General features: G+C 41.9%; 1 long non-coding RNA gene across 1 annotated transcript in view; it reads right to left on the reverse strand.

Moving 5' to 3' along the window:
* Positions 1-253: 253 nt before the first annotated feature.
* LOC129559491 (uncharacterized) overlaps positions 254-14,432 on the reverse strand; it is a 32,791-nt gene continuing 18,612 nt past the window's right edge. Inside the window, exon 3 of the long non-coding RNA XR_008686554.2 lies at positions 254-288. This is a non-coding gene — a long non-coding RNA (uncharacterized LOC129559491). The remainder of the gene's footprint in view (positions 289-14,432) is intronic.

A 14,432-nucleotide genomic window follows, 5' to 3' on the forward strand; every position in this document is an offset into this window, starting at 1 on the left:
CAGCTTCAGCATCAGTTCTCCCAAAGAATATTCAGGACTGATTTCCTTTAGGATGGACTGGTTGGATCTCCTAGCAGTCCAAGGGACTCTCAAGAGTCTTCTCCAACACCACAGTTCAAAAGCATCAATTCTTCGGCACTCAGCTTTCTTTATAGTCCAACTCTCACATCCATACATGACTACTGGAAAAACCATAGCTTTGACTAGATGGATCTTTGTCGGCAAAGTAATGTCTGTGCTTTTTTAATATGCTGTCTAAGTTGAACTGTGAACTTCCAGATATTCAAGCTGGATTTAGAAAAGGAAATAATGAGGAATTATTAATTTGTTATAAAATAAGGATTAAGTTTATTATGTGTCAGGCACCATGCTTATGTGGAATATTTTGTTTAATGCTAACAGAGGTGGGTGGTTTTATGTATTTATTTTTTATTATTGCCATTTTAAAGATGAGGAAATTGAGTTTTAGAGAAAGTACAGGAGTTGATTCCCTTTGGCAACCACCAATCTGTTTCCTGGAGGAGGAATTGGCAACCTACTCCAGTATTCTTTCCTGGAGAATCCCATGAACACAGGAGCCTGGAGGGCTACAGTCCATCGGGTCTCCAAGAATCAGACACAACTGAAGTGATAGCACCACCAGGAATTGATAGTGAAATCAGCCCTATCTCACCTGCAGAGCCCCGACTGGTGTGAGAACCATGTCCGCTCTAGGGCCACTTTGCACAACCCAGGGAGAGAGTGGAGGGGCGAGTCCCCTCCTCCCGCTTTCTGTATGCCTTCTTCTGTGCCCATCTCTCATCCTGTCCATTCCCATCCACCCAGCTTGTAGCCTCATCCTTTCTGCTCCTTAAAATATAAATAGCCCACAGTGCTGGTTGGGAGGCTTCCCTCAGGGGCTCTGCATCTCCACGTGACCTTATCTAAGACCAAGGAGCTTCAGAGACCAAGCCAAGGTGTCAAGGGGGAAAGAGGTGGTTGGAAGGCTGGAGCTTTGTGTTCTTCTGAAAGTCAGCTCTGAGTGAGCAGTAAGTTGGAGGTGAAGGGGTCTCTGGCTGTGGACTGGGGGACACACACAGGAAAGGGTAGGCAGCCGGTAAGCTTGCTTTATCGAGCGGTGACCTCTGAGAGCTCCCGAAACTTCATCCCCACTGGGGAAACTTATAGAAGAACATAGCCCCAGAGTTAGCCTGGTAAAGGGACAGGGAAGCTTGGGCATTTATATTCTACTCCCTTGCTTGTTGGTCGTTCGAGGGCAGCCTGGTTGGAGAATGTTCTCTTCTGTTTCTGGCCTGCTAAAGAGGCAGGATGCTTTCTGTGGTCAGAGAAGGCCCTCAGAAAGAGAAGGGGATGTGGAAATGAGGCCAGAAATTACTAGCAGGGAAAGGACAAGGAGAAGGAGCAGGGCACTGGGATCCTGCCTGACCTTCTACAAGCTTCCCTGAAACCAGAGGTTGTGGAGTTGGGAGTTTCATCCTGACTGGGCATCTGACTGAGCCTCAGTTTCACCAGCATGTTTCTCCTTTCTAGGTGCAGATAAATGAAAGAACCAAAAGTGACATTAGATCCAAATTGGAGCATTGTTCAATGTGTGTTGAGGGGGTGGGGTGGGGTGGAGTCGGGGGGTAGTATAATGGTCTTCTAAGTGCTGGAGGAAATCATGAAAAATTATACCTGGTTTGTGTGGGTTAGATATTTTCTTCAGCTTCTCTTTTATTCTTTGATTTAAAGAAGCTTTGATTTAAATGCCACAAGATCCTATTATTGCTTCTAAATCTCTGAGTAATACAATTGAAATTGTCTGCTGCTCTGTGTTGCAGCAACCACTTCTAGGTATTGCGCTGTTTAATACATATATTTATTCAAGTGACTGGAGTACAGGGTCGTGGTGTGTTATTCTCTATGACTACTTTAAATGGTAGTTACAGCACGTTTCTATCCTCTCACTTGAATGATTCCATTGTGAGACAAACGGGTAGCCAGCATTCTGTGCACAGAGAAGTTTGCAGCTTCTATATGCAATCCAAATGCTTTTTTTTTTCTTTAGAAATAGAATAAGTAATTCATTCATTTAACAGCTGTTTTTGGGAAGAATAGTTCTTTGACTGAATTTGAAGCTTCCCTCATCAGCTATTTAATGTGTGTGTGTGTGTGTGTGTGTGTGTGTGTAATTCAGATAGATACCAACCATTGTTATCAATGAACAAAAATCCACTAGAAGAGAGTATATCTGTACTAGATATGTGAGGACTTAGGGCGGATTAGTCTCTTCAGAATCTATCCCCTCTTAAAAAATTAAAAAAAAATATTGAAATATACTTGTTATATAGTATTGTATGTTACAGATGTTCAATATAGTGACTCACAATTTTTAACAGTTATTCTCCATTTAGAGTTATTATAAAATATTGGTTATATTCCCTGTGTTATACAACATGTCCTTTTTGTTTCTTATTCCTACCCCCTGGGGGTGCCGCCTGCTCCCCTCCTGCTGTGATGCCACTTCCCCCTTCCCTCTCCCCACAGGTAACCACTCTCCGTTCTCTCTGTCTGTGAGTACACCATCTCCTTCTTATTTTGTGGGAATTTCCTCAGTGTGTAGCTTCCAAGGTGGCTCAGTGGTAAAGAATCTGCCAGCTAGAGATGTGGATTTGATCCCTGGGTCAGGAAGATCCCCTGAAAAAGGAAATGGCAACCCCCTCCAGTATTCTTGCCTGGGAAATCCCATGGACAGAGGAGCCTGACGGGGTACAGTTTATGGGGTCACAAAAGAGTCCGACATGACTGAGTGACTAACCAACAGCAGTGATCTTCTCTCACGTGTGGGAGCCAGGGCAGTCACATAACTTAGGTGGCCAATCAGAAGCTCCAGATGATTTCATGCCTTGAGCCAGTGAGGCCAGGAGACAGCCTTGGTGCATGTCTTCCCTGGGAGTGGTGGGGCCAGAAGTGATGTGGCATTTAGTGGAGACAGTCATAGCAGCAACATCCACTTGGGATGCTGTTCTGGCAGATTTTGTGTTTCCTATTTATTGGTCTTCTGGAGTTTCCTCTATTTATTCTTTTAAAGAGTATTTATTGAGAGCCTACTCTGAGCCAGCTATTCTTTTAGATGGTAGAGATACAGAAGTGAATAAAACAGATACAGTCCTGGGGATAGTTTATAAAAATAACCACAAATTCCTCTCCCTGCATCTAGGACAAGGCAATATTGCAGATCCTTCCAACTAAGAGATGGAATCTATTCTTCTGTTGCTGTTATTCAGTAGCTCAGTCATGTCCAACTCTTTGAGACCCCGTGGACTGCAGCATACCAGGCTTCCCTGTCCATCACCAGCTCCTGGATCTTGCTCAAACTTGTGTCCATTGAGTTGGTGATGCCATTCGACCATCTCATCCTCTGTCATCCCCTTCTCCTCCTGCCTTCAATCTTTCCCAGCATCAGGATCTTTTCTAATGAGTCAACTCTTCCCATCAGGTGTCCAAAGTATTGTAACTTCAGATTCAGCATCTGTCCTGCCAATGACTATTCAGGGTTGATTTCCTTTATGATTGATGTCACAGACCCTTTTAACTAGGAGATGGCATCTGTTCTTCTACCCTTTGAACCTGGATTGGCCAGTGGCACTATCACAGATGTGACTCATTCACAAGTGCATGAAAAGCACTTGTGCATTGGAACCCTGGCCTTTACACGAATAAGCCCAAGCTAGGCAGCCAGAGGGTAAGAGGTCACTTGGAAAAGAAACAAAATGGGCCAACTGAGAACTGGCCACCCTTCTGTTGACTTGGTTAATGAATGTATATGTTTGAGTAAGGTTCAGTCAAGATCAACCATGACTTCTCCAGATGGGAGAACCACTCTGCTAAGCCCAGCCCAAATTACCAAACTATATTATTAGGAGCTAGATACATGGTTGCTGTTCTTAGCCATTAAGTTTTGGGGTGGTTTATTAACTCAGCAAGAGTCAAAAGAGAGAGAAAGCAGGTAGAACAGTCAGCAAAGAGTCATCTGAGAAAAATACTTAGTGGGGTGAGGGCCTGAATGTTGTACAGACTTGGAGGACCATTATTTCAGAGAAAGGGGACAGAAAGTGCTAGTGCTTTGGTGGGGATATGTTTGGTGCAGTCAGGGGAGCTGAGAAGGCAGATGTGAGTCAAGATAAAGAGTCCAGGAAATGAAGTAGGAGAGGCAGCTGGGGGTCAGACTCACTGCAGAAAATGGAGCGATGTATTCACGTTTCCAGAGTGAAAGGCTATTCCAAGACATACTGAGTGCCTGTGTGGATGTCTAGGCTGGGTCAGCTCAAAGGGAGGAAATGACCAGGAGGCAAAATGAGCAGGTCAGGCCAGCTGGAGGAGAAGTGGCATTTGGAGTAGAGGGGGAGGTAATGAAACAATCAAGAGAAGAGTGATACAAAAATATGATGGACAAATAGGGTTAATTCTATACTATTAGCTCTTTGCTTATTCTGTAAAAACCATCAGTTTTATGGATTTTTTTCCCCCCAGAAAACCTTAAAATACCATGCTCCCTGCTCTTTTCTGACATGCTGTTACCTTCTGGTCCCTCCTCTTACGCGGTGATAGGTGCATAACAAAGGGTATGGTTTTTAATTTTAGTCCAAGCATAATGTAATTAGGAAGATAAATATGTTGCATGAAAGAATCTATCCTTTTATTCATCCTGAAATAAACTGAAAGTTTTTTTAATCCAAGTTATTGCGCTCTTCCACTCTAAGAGATTGTACTGTTTTCTGCATTGTTTTTCAAGTTACAAATTAGAAACAGTACCAATTAGTCCTGAATACACAACAGTGAGTTCACATGTCAGAAGTTCAATTCTGCATGATTAGCCTCATTCATCCAAGAACACTTTGAACATTAATCCAGATACCTTATTTTTTTAAATTGAAGTATAGTTGATTTACAATGTTGTGTTAGTTTCAGGTATATGACAAAGTGATTCAGTTATATATACAAATATATCTCTTTTTTCAGATTCTTTTCCCTTATAGGTTATTACAAAATATTGAATGTAGTTCCCTGTGCTATACAGTAGGTGCTTGTTGGTTATATAGTAGTTCAGTTCAGTTCAGTCGCTCAGTCGTGTCCGATTCTCCGCGACCCCATGAATCACAGCACGCCAGGCCTCCCTGTCCATCACCAACTCCCGGAGTTCACTCAAACTCATGTCCACAGAGTCGGTGATGCCATCCAGCCATCTCATTCTCCGTCGTCCCCTTCTCCTCCCGCCCCCAACCTTTCCCAGCATCAGAGTCTTTTCCAGTGAGTCAACTCGTCTCATGAGGTGGCCAAAGTATTGGAGTTTCAGCTTTAGCATCAGTCCCTCCAATGAACATCCAGGATTGATCTCCTTTAGAATGGACTGGTTGGATCTCCTTGCAGTATAAGGGACTCTCAAGAGTCTTATATAGTAGTGGGTATATGTTAAATCTAAACTCCTAATTTATCTCTCCTCTCATCTTTCCTTTGCTGACCATAGGTTTTTTTTTCTGTCTGTGGGTTTATTTCCATTTTGTATGTACGTTCATTTGTATTATTTTTCTTTAAGAGTCCACATATCATGTATTTGTTTTTCTATGTTTGGCTTACTTCACTTGGTATGATAATGTCTGGATCCATTCATGTTGCTGTAAAGGGCATTGTTTCATTCATTCTTATGGCTGAGTAATATTCCTTTATGTGTGTGTGTGTGTGTGTATATATATATATATATATATATACTTCTTCTTTATTCATTCATCTGTCCATGGATATTTAGATTGCTTCCATTGTAACTAGTGATGCTATGAATATTAAGGTGCATGTATCTTTTCAAATTATGTTTTACTTGGGATATATGCCCAGGAGTGGGATTGCAAATGGCAATCCACTCCAGTATTGTTGCCTGAAGAATCCTGTGGACAGAGGAGCCTGGTGGGCTGCTGTCCATAGGGTCTCATAGAGTGGGACACGACTAAAGTGACTTAGCAGCAGCAGCATGGTAGCTCTATTTGTAGTTTTTTTTGAGGAACTTCTGTACCGTTCTCCAAAATGGCTGTACCAGTTTACATTCCCACCAACAGTGCAGGAGAGTTTCTTTTTCTCTACACCCTCTTCAGTATTTATTATCTTTAGACTTTTGATGTTGGCCTTTCTGACTGGTATGAGGTAGATACTGTATAGTTTTATGACACACAGGTTTATAAAAGAATATCCTGGTCTTTTAATATAGCTGATCCATCTTGACTGGTCCCTGGTGGTATGAGACATTCAGCACCAAGTGGCCAGTGAGGGCAGGGGTGGGGGGTGTACAAAAAGGTTCTGAGACAGCCTGCCAAGGGTCAGAGCTGATGATATGTGTCCAGGAATGGTGACTAGGCAGAAAGATCTGGAATCAGTTCAGTTCAGTCGCTCAGTCATGTCCGACTCTTTGCAACCCCATGGACTGCAGCACACCAAGCTTCCCTGTCCATCAAAAACTCCCAAAGCTTGCTCAAACTCATGTCCATTGAGTCAGTGATGCATTCCAACCATCTTATCCTCTGTCATCCCCTTCTCCTCTTGCCTTCAATCTTTCCCAGCATCAGGAACTTTTCAAATGAGTCAGCTCTTCGCATCAGGTGGCCAAAGTATTGGAGTTTCAGCTTCAGCATCAGTCCTTGCATGAATATTTAGGACTGATTTCCTTTAGGATTGACTGGTTTGATCTTCTTGCAGTCCAAGGGACTCTCAAGAGTCTTCTCCAACACCACAGTTCAAAAGCATCAATTCTTCGGTGCTCAGCTTTCTTTATAGTCCAACTTTCACATCCATACATGACTACTGCAAAAGCCATAGCTTTGACTAGATGGACCTTTGTCGACAAAGTATTGTCTCTGCTTTATAATATGCTGTCTAGGTTGGTCATGGCTTTTCTTCCAAGGAGCAGGCATCTTATAATTTCATGGCTGCAGTCACCATCTGCAGTGATTTTGGAGCCCAAGAAGATAAAGTCTGTCACTATTTCCATTGTTTCCCCATCTATTTGCTATGAAGTGATGGGACCATATGTCATGATCTTAGTTTTCTGAATGTTGAGTTTTAAGCCAGCTTTTTCACTCTCCTCTTTCACTTTCATCAAGGGGCTCTTAAGTTCTTCTTCACTTTCTGCCTCAGATCTGAGTATCTGAGGTAATTGATGTTTCTCCTGGGAATTTTGATTCCAGTTTGTGCTTCATCCAGCCTGGCATTTTGCATGATGTACTTTGCATATAAATTAAATAAGCAGGTTTATAATATACAGCCTTCATATACTCCTTTCCTGATTTAGAACCAGTCTGTTGTTCCATGTCCAGTTCTAACTGTTGCTTCTTGACCTGCATATAGATTTCTCAGGAGGCAGGTCAAGTGGTCTGGTATTCCCAACTCTTTTAAGAATTTTCCACAGTTTGTTGTGATCCACACAGTCAAAGGCTTTGGCATAGTCAATAAAGCAGAAATAGATGTTTTCTGGAACTCTTGCTTTTTCTATGATCCAGCGGATTTTGGCAGTTTGATCTCTGGTTCCTCTGCCTTTTCTAAATCCAGCTTGAACATCTGGAAATTCACGGTTCATGTACTGTTGAAGCCTGGCTTGGAGAACTTTAAGCATTACTTTGCTAGCATATGAGATGAGTACAAATGTGTGGTAGTCTGAACATTCTTTGGCATTGCCTTTCTTTGGGATTGAAATGAAAACTGATCTTTTCCAGTTCTGTGACCACTGCTGAGTTTCCAAATGAAAGTATGGGCCATGTCGTATAGGGCCACCCAAGATGGATGGGTCATGGTGGAGAGTTCTGACAAAACATGGTCTACTGGAAAAGGCAGTGGCAAACCACTTCAGTATTCTTGCCTTGAGAACCCCTTGAACAGTATGAAAATGCAAAACGACAGGACACTGAAAGAAGAGCTTCCCAGGTCGGTTCAGTTCAGTTCAGTTCAGTTGCTCAGTTGTGTCCAACTCTTTGTGACCCCATGAATCACAGCACGCCAGGCCTCCCTGTCCATCACCAACTCTCGGAGTTCACTCAGACTCATGTCCATCGAGTCGGTGATGCCATCCAGCCATCTCATTCTCTGTCATTCCCGTCTCCTCCCGCCCCCAATCACTCCCAGCACCAGAGTCTTTTCCAGTGAGTCAACTCGTCGCATGAGGTGGCCGAAGTATTGGAGTTTCAGCTTTAGCATCAGTCCTTCCAATGAACACCCAGGATTGATCTCCTTTAGAATGGATTGGTTGGATCTCCTTGCAGTCCAAGGGACTCTCAAGAGTCTTCTCCAGCACCACAGTTCAAAAGCATCAATTCTTCGGCGATTAGCTTTCTTCACAGTCCAACTCTCACATCCATACATGACCACGGGAAAAACCATAGCCTTGACTAGACGGACCTTGGTTGGCAAAGTAATGTCTCTGCTTTTTAATATGCTATCTAGGTTGGTCATAACTTTCCTTCCAAGGAGTAAGCGTCTTTTAATTTCCTGGCTGCAATCAGCATCCACAGTGATTTTGGAGCCCCCCAAAATAAAGTCTGACATTGTTTCCACTGTTTCCCCATCTATTTCCCATGAAGTGATGGGACCAGATGCCATGATTTTTGTTTTCTGAATGTTGAGCTTCAAGCCAACCTTTTCACTCTCCTTTTTCACTTTCATCAAGAGGCTTTTGAGTTCCTCTTCACTTTCTGCCGTAAGGGTGGTGTCATCTGCATATCTGAGGTTATTGATATTTCTCCCGGCAATCCTGATTCCAGCTTGTGCTTCTTCCAGCCCGGCATTCCTCATGATGTACTCTGCATATAAGTTAAATAATCAGGGTGACAATATACAGCCTTGACGTACTCCTTTTCCTATTTGGAACCAGTCTGTTGTTCCATGTCCAGTGCTAACTGTTGCTTCCTGACCTGCATACAGGTTTCTCAAGAGGCACGTCAGGTGGTCTGGTATTCCCAGGTCAGTAGGTGCCCAATATGCTATTGGAGAAGAATGGAGAAATAGCACCAGAAAGAATGAAGAGATGGAGCCAAAGCAAAAACAACACCCATCTGTTGATGTGACTGGTGATGGAAGTAAAGTTTGATGCTGCAAAAAACAGTGTTGCATAGGAACCTGGAAGTTAGGTCCATGAATCAAGGTAAACTAGCAGTGGTCAAACAGAAGATGGCAAGAGTGAACATTGACATTTTAGGCTTCAGTGAACTAAAATGGACTGGAATGGGCGAATTTAACTCCGATGACCGTTATCTACTGCCTGGGCAAGAATCCCTTAGAAGAAATGGAGTAGACATCATAGTCAACAAAAGAGTCTGAAAAGCAGTACTTGGATGCCATCTCAAAAAATGACAGAATGATCTTTGTTCGTTTTTCAAAGTAAACCATTCAATATCACAGTAATCCAAGTCTATGCCCCAACCAGTAACGCTGAAGAAGCTGAAGTTGAACAGTTCTATGAAGACCTGGAATAGTTATCTGAAATTAAATGTGAGGGCCTCAAGATTGGGGCTCCATCGAAAAACTGAAATGGTGGACCCACAGTGGGTTGAAGGTTAGTCAGAGGAGAATGGAGGTCAGTAAAAAGGTCCTTCTATTCTTTGCTTGGTGGTTAGCCGGATAAGATCTAAAGAGGAACTGATGGGGCTAGAAGGCATGAGGTGTGCTTTTCCAGGGAAGAAAATATGAATGTGGGTATCAGTGAGCCAGGGTTTCCTTACTGCCTGAGCATTGTTCCAGGAGAAGAGTTAGTATAGAACTGGGCAGAGAGCATCCAGGCTTAGTCTTCAATGGAGAGCACATTTGGGAGAGTTCAAGCAGGCGAGATGGCTATGGACATGCTGTGACTCCAAGCCAGATGCTCTAAGTCTGTGGCCTTGTGCATGGTTTCAGCTTGGAAAGCTTCTGGGGACAGCACTGTCCAGTAGAATTTTCTCTGATGATAGAAATACTCTCTATTTCTCCTGTCCATTAGGGTAACCACATGTTGATATTGGATCCTTGAAATGTGGCTAATGTAACTGAGGAGCTATTAGAGTTATTCAATTCTAATTAATTTAAATAAAAAATTGAGTTTGAATAATCCTATGTAGCTAGTCACTACCAACCCTTTTTGACATTCCAGAACATTTACCTACAGGGTCTCTGCCTTTTGTCTGGTGATGGGAATATTATGAGAGGTCAGAGGCCCCGTGAAAGCAGGGACTTCTTTTGTTTTATTCTAAGACCTAGAACAAAGCTTGACAGAGCTGCTTAATAAACATTTGTTGAATATGTTAAGTAACAAGAAAGAGAGACAGTTAAGACTTAACACTCTTAGATCAATGTTCATTTTTTTTTTTTTTTTTTTGCCAAGTTGCTACCATTCCTGGTTCCCCTTTTGGGGATAGCGCCCTGGTTTGGGATGAGCTATGTCAAAACTTCTCTTTGGAGAATTCCCCAGTGGTCCAGTGGTTAAGACTTTGCCTTCTAATGCAGAGGTTGTGGGTTCAAACCCTGGTCGGGGAGCTGAGATCTTACATGCCTTGTGGCCAAAAAAACCATAGAAGTAAAATTGTAACAAATTCAATAAAGACTTTGAAAATGGTCTACATGAAAAAAAGTCTTAAAAAAAGAAAACCAAAATACTTTTCTTTGAAATCCCCTTGCTAAGGACAGGGCCAAGAAATAGTCTCTTGCCAGACTGTCTTCAAATGATTCTCTCACTGCAGTCTTGGTTGTTAATTTTTTTTTTTTTGCAAAGTTCATTGAAAATAATATTGAAAAACTAAGCTAATACATTGAAAATTCTCTTCTTCAGAGGATCAAGATCTAGTTCTTTACTATCTGAAAACAGTCACAAGAACTACAATTTATTTAGACAACTATGTGCCAAGAATAGTTTGTAGATAGTATTTCTAATCTGTACAGTAATCCTACCAGTAGGAATTTCCATCTCCATATAAGAAATGAAGATGCTGAGGCTTGGAGGTACTTGATTTACTTGTTCAGGATCACACAAATTCCAAATGTCCCACTTTCACTGTACCATACTGACTCAAAACACTAAAGATGCATCCTTCAAGAAGCCCAAGAGCATACGATATAGCAAACAAATAAAGTTAATTGTAAATTGCTTTTTTTTTATTATTAAATATACCATCCCGAAGAAAATAGCGCATTATCTTAACCAGCTCCTTCTTGCTGGAGCCCAAATTGAATTATGCATCCCATGCAGAAATGACAGCCACCTGAAGCACAGGTCTGCCCAGTGGAAGAAGGTGATATTTAGCCTAGATGATGAATTGCCCCACATAAGTAATAAATCTGAGTGAGCTTCATGAAGAATAACTACTGAGAAGAAAGATAAGAGTTTCCACTGGAAAGATGGAGAAGAGGGGGTGGATAATTATCACAGTGAGTTTATTTATATTGCCACTTTGGGCTTTCATGGGAAATCCTAAAAGCCATGTCTCTGGAGCTGGAAACTTGGCAGGAAGACAAAAGAAAATGTTGTCCCATTTCTATCCTAGTGGTTACTAACATGATGGCCATGGGAGTCATTTTCTTTCCAGAAATGACTGAACCCAGCATACAGTAATCAAAAGGGAAAAATGAACTTAGCATCAAGACAAGATGGCTCTCTTATCCTCACTTTCTGCCAGCTTGTAGCACCTTCTGGTAAGTGGTAGAGAGCTGGTTGAAGGAGAGCAGGCAGTGCTTTGCCTCATTTTCATCAGAACTTAGACAGCAGAGATCAATGAGCGCTGTAAAGTCAGACTCCGAATGGCATTGTTGGAGAGGACCTGAAGATGGTTAAGAAAGAGGAGACCTTAAGGTCACAGGTTCAACTCTTCCTTTTGTATGAATTAAAAAGCATTCCAGAGGAGCAGGATGAGCTGTCAAAGGACCCCATGCAGGTTTCCAGAATCCAAGTCCTCCAATCAGTTTTGAGCAACCCCAGTCTTTTATTAATTTCATTTTGATTTTACATTGGGGGTATAGTTGATTTACAGTGTTGTGTTAGTTTCAGAGTTATAGCGAAGTGATTAAGTTATACACATACATATTTATCTATTCTTTTTCAGATTCTTCCCATATAGGTTATTACCCCATTCTTAAGAACCAGTCTCACCATGACTCTGCTCCTTATGGCCTCATTCCCCTCACTCCAGCCATAATTTTTTCATGGTCTTTATTTTCCTCAATATTTTTCTGGAGGCATAATTACCCATGGATTTAAGTCATTGGAAAAATGCTTGCCTGCTCTTTGTCATCATTGCTGCTGTCTTCCTAATCGTTGCTAATCCCTAGCACCTAACGATCTCAATCATTGAGAGACAGTAATTGTATATTAAACCTGCTGAGATGGATTGGGAATAAACTTGCGCCCGAGAACGCTAGGGGGCTTCTGGAGGAGGAAGAGGAGCAATAAGAATAGGTGTAGTGTTGGAGTAGTCAGAGCAGTTGTCTCTATGTTTACTGATTGCTTAATATGTACCATGTCTGATGTTAAACATTTTCGGTGCGTTATTTCCTTTAATTTTCACATTATGCCTATGAGATGGCTATTCATATTATTGGCCTTTTCTGACTAAGGCAACTTAAGCTGAGAGAGCCTAACCGTTTGTCAAAAGTCAGGCTGTGTTGAGGCTTACTCCAAGCTTAGGTCTTTCTGTGACTGTGTTCAGGGAATTGTGTGCCAATAATAGAAATTTTCTTTTGTACCTGAAGCTCCCCTGAAATTTCCCCCAGATCTCTACAGAGTCCTACTGATACCTGTGGTGAGAGTGAGGCGTCCAGATTCCACGTTTTTTCCTGGGTCTGGGAGTCACACTGTGGGTTGCCTCTCTGTAGGGGGCCTCTGTTCCATTGTGCCCCTGGCCCCAAGGAAGCGTTATGAATGAATGCAGGGAGTTTCCATAGTCAGAGTGATCGGCTGACCGTATCTGTAACTGTGCCTTAAAGTCTACCATTAGCTTCATACCACAAGCTAAACTCTCCTGTTTCTAAATACCCTCTTTAAAATGCCAGGAGAAGTTCCCAGCTCAGATGCCAGCAGAGTTTTGAAAGTTCATTCACTGTTTGGCATTTAAAGTGTACTTTCCTATCAAAGCCATGGTACAAATAGTGGGTAGATTTCTATACTGGCCCACAAATCCTTCACCTCAATGTAAATGTCCTTATTATTTGTATTATCATGTTATTTCAACTCCAAGTAACTACTGTCTAAAAGTTATTTCAGTGGAAAAATGAGGAGAGTTTCTATTTTTTTAGTACTGTACAGGCATTTATAGCACTGCTTTTGGTGTCTGTTTGCTTTATTTATTTATTTGAAGTATAATTGATTTACAGTGCTTCAGTTATATAACAAAGTGATTCAGTTATATATGTGTGTATACACACAAACTTTTTCAGATTCCTTTCCATTATAGGTTATTAAAAGATGTTGAAAATAGTTCCCTGTGCTATACAGTAGGACATTGTTGTTTATTTTATATAGGACTGTGTATCTGTTAATCCAAAATTCCCAATTTATCCCTCTCCACCTTTGGTAACCATAAGTTTGTTTTCTGTATCTGTGGGTCTATTTCTGTTTTATAAATAAGTTCATTTGTATCATGTTTTTAGATTCTGCATGTAAGGAATATCATGATATTTGTCTTTGTCTGACTTAACTCAGTTAGTATGATTATCTCTAGGTCCATCCCTGTTGCTGCAAATGGCGTTATTTTGTTCTTTTTAATGGCTGAGTGATATTTCATTTTGTGTGTGTATGTGTGTGTACCACCTTCTTTAACCATTCATCTGTTCTTGGACAAATAGGTTGCCTCCATGTCTTGGCTCTTGTAAACATCAGTACAGTGAACACTCAGGTGCATGTACCCTTTCAAACCATGATTTTCTCTTAATATATGCCTAGGAGTGGGATTGTTGGATCACATGGAAGCTCTGTTTTTAGTTTCTTGAGGAGCCTCCAGAGCTATTTTCCATAGTGACTGCACCCTCTAATGACACAGTAGGAGGGTTATCTTTTCTCCACACCCAATATGAGGGGAGTTTCAATGCCAGATGCCAGACACATATCCTTGTCCTTAAAGTAGTGGGGCTGAGGTCTGAATGCCTGATCTTCCATTAGAGGAACAATAGGAATTTCTTACCCAGCCAGGATAATAGACATCTGTGGCACAGGGCCCTGAGTGCCCTGGGGCTTCTAGCCTTGGAATAGGCCCTAAACAGAACCTCTTGTGGGCCACTGTGCATAGAGCTGTGGGGATGTTCAGGGAGGCAGGGTCTTGGGGAAAAGCAACCTAAAGTCAGGCAGGGTCCAACTATATACTTTGACAAAACAATGAAATTCAGTAACATATTCTTTTGACCCAGTAGTCCCTGCAAAAATCTAGCCTCAGAAATAAAAGAATCTGTATATAAGGGGACAC

The sequence above is a fragment of the Moschus berezovskii genome, chromosome 8 (genome assembly GCF_049115385.1).
Source record: "Moschus berezovskii isolate FMDL1 chromosome 8, NW_MosBer_1.0, whole genome shotgun sequence".
Classification (NCBI taxonomy): Eukaryota; Metazoa; Chordata; class Mammalia; order Artiodactyla; family Moschidae; genus Moschus; species Moschus berezovskii.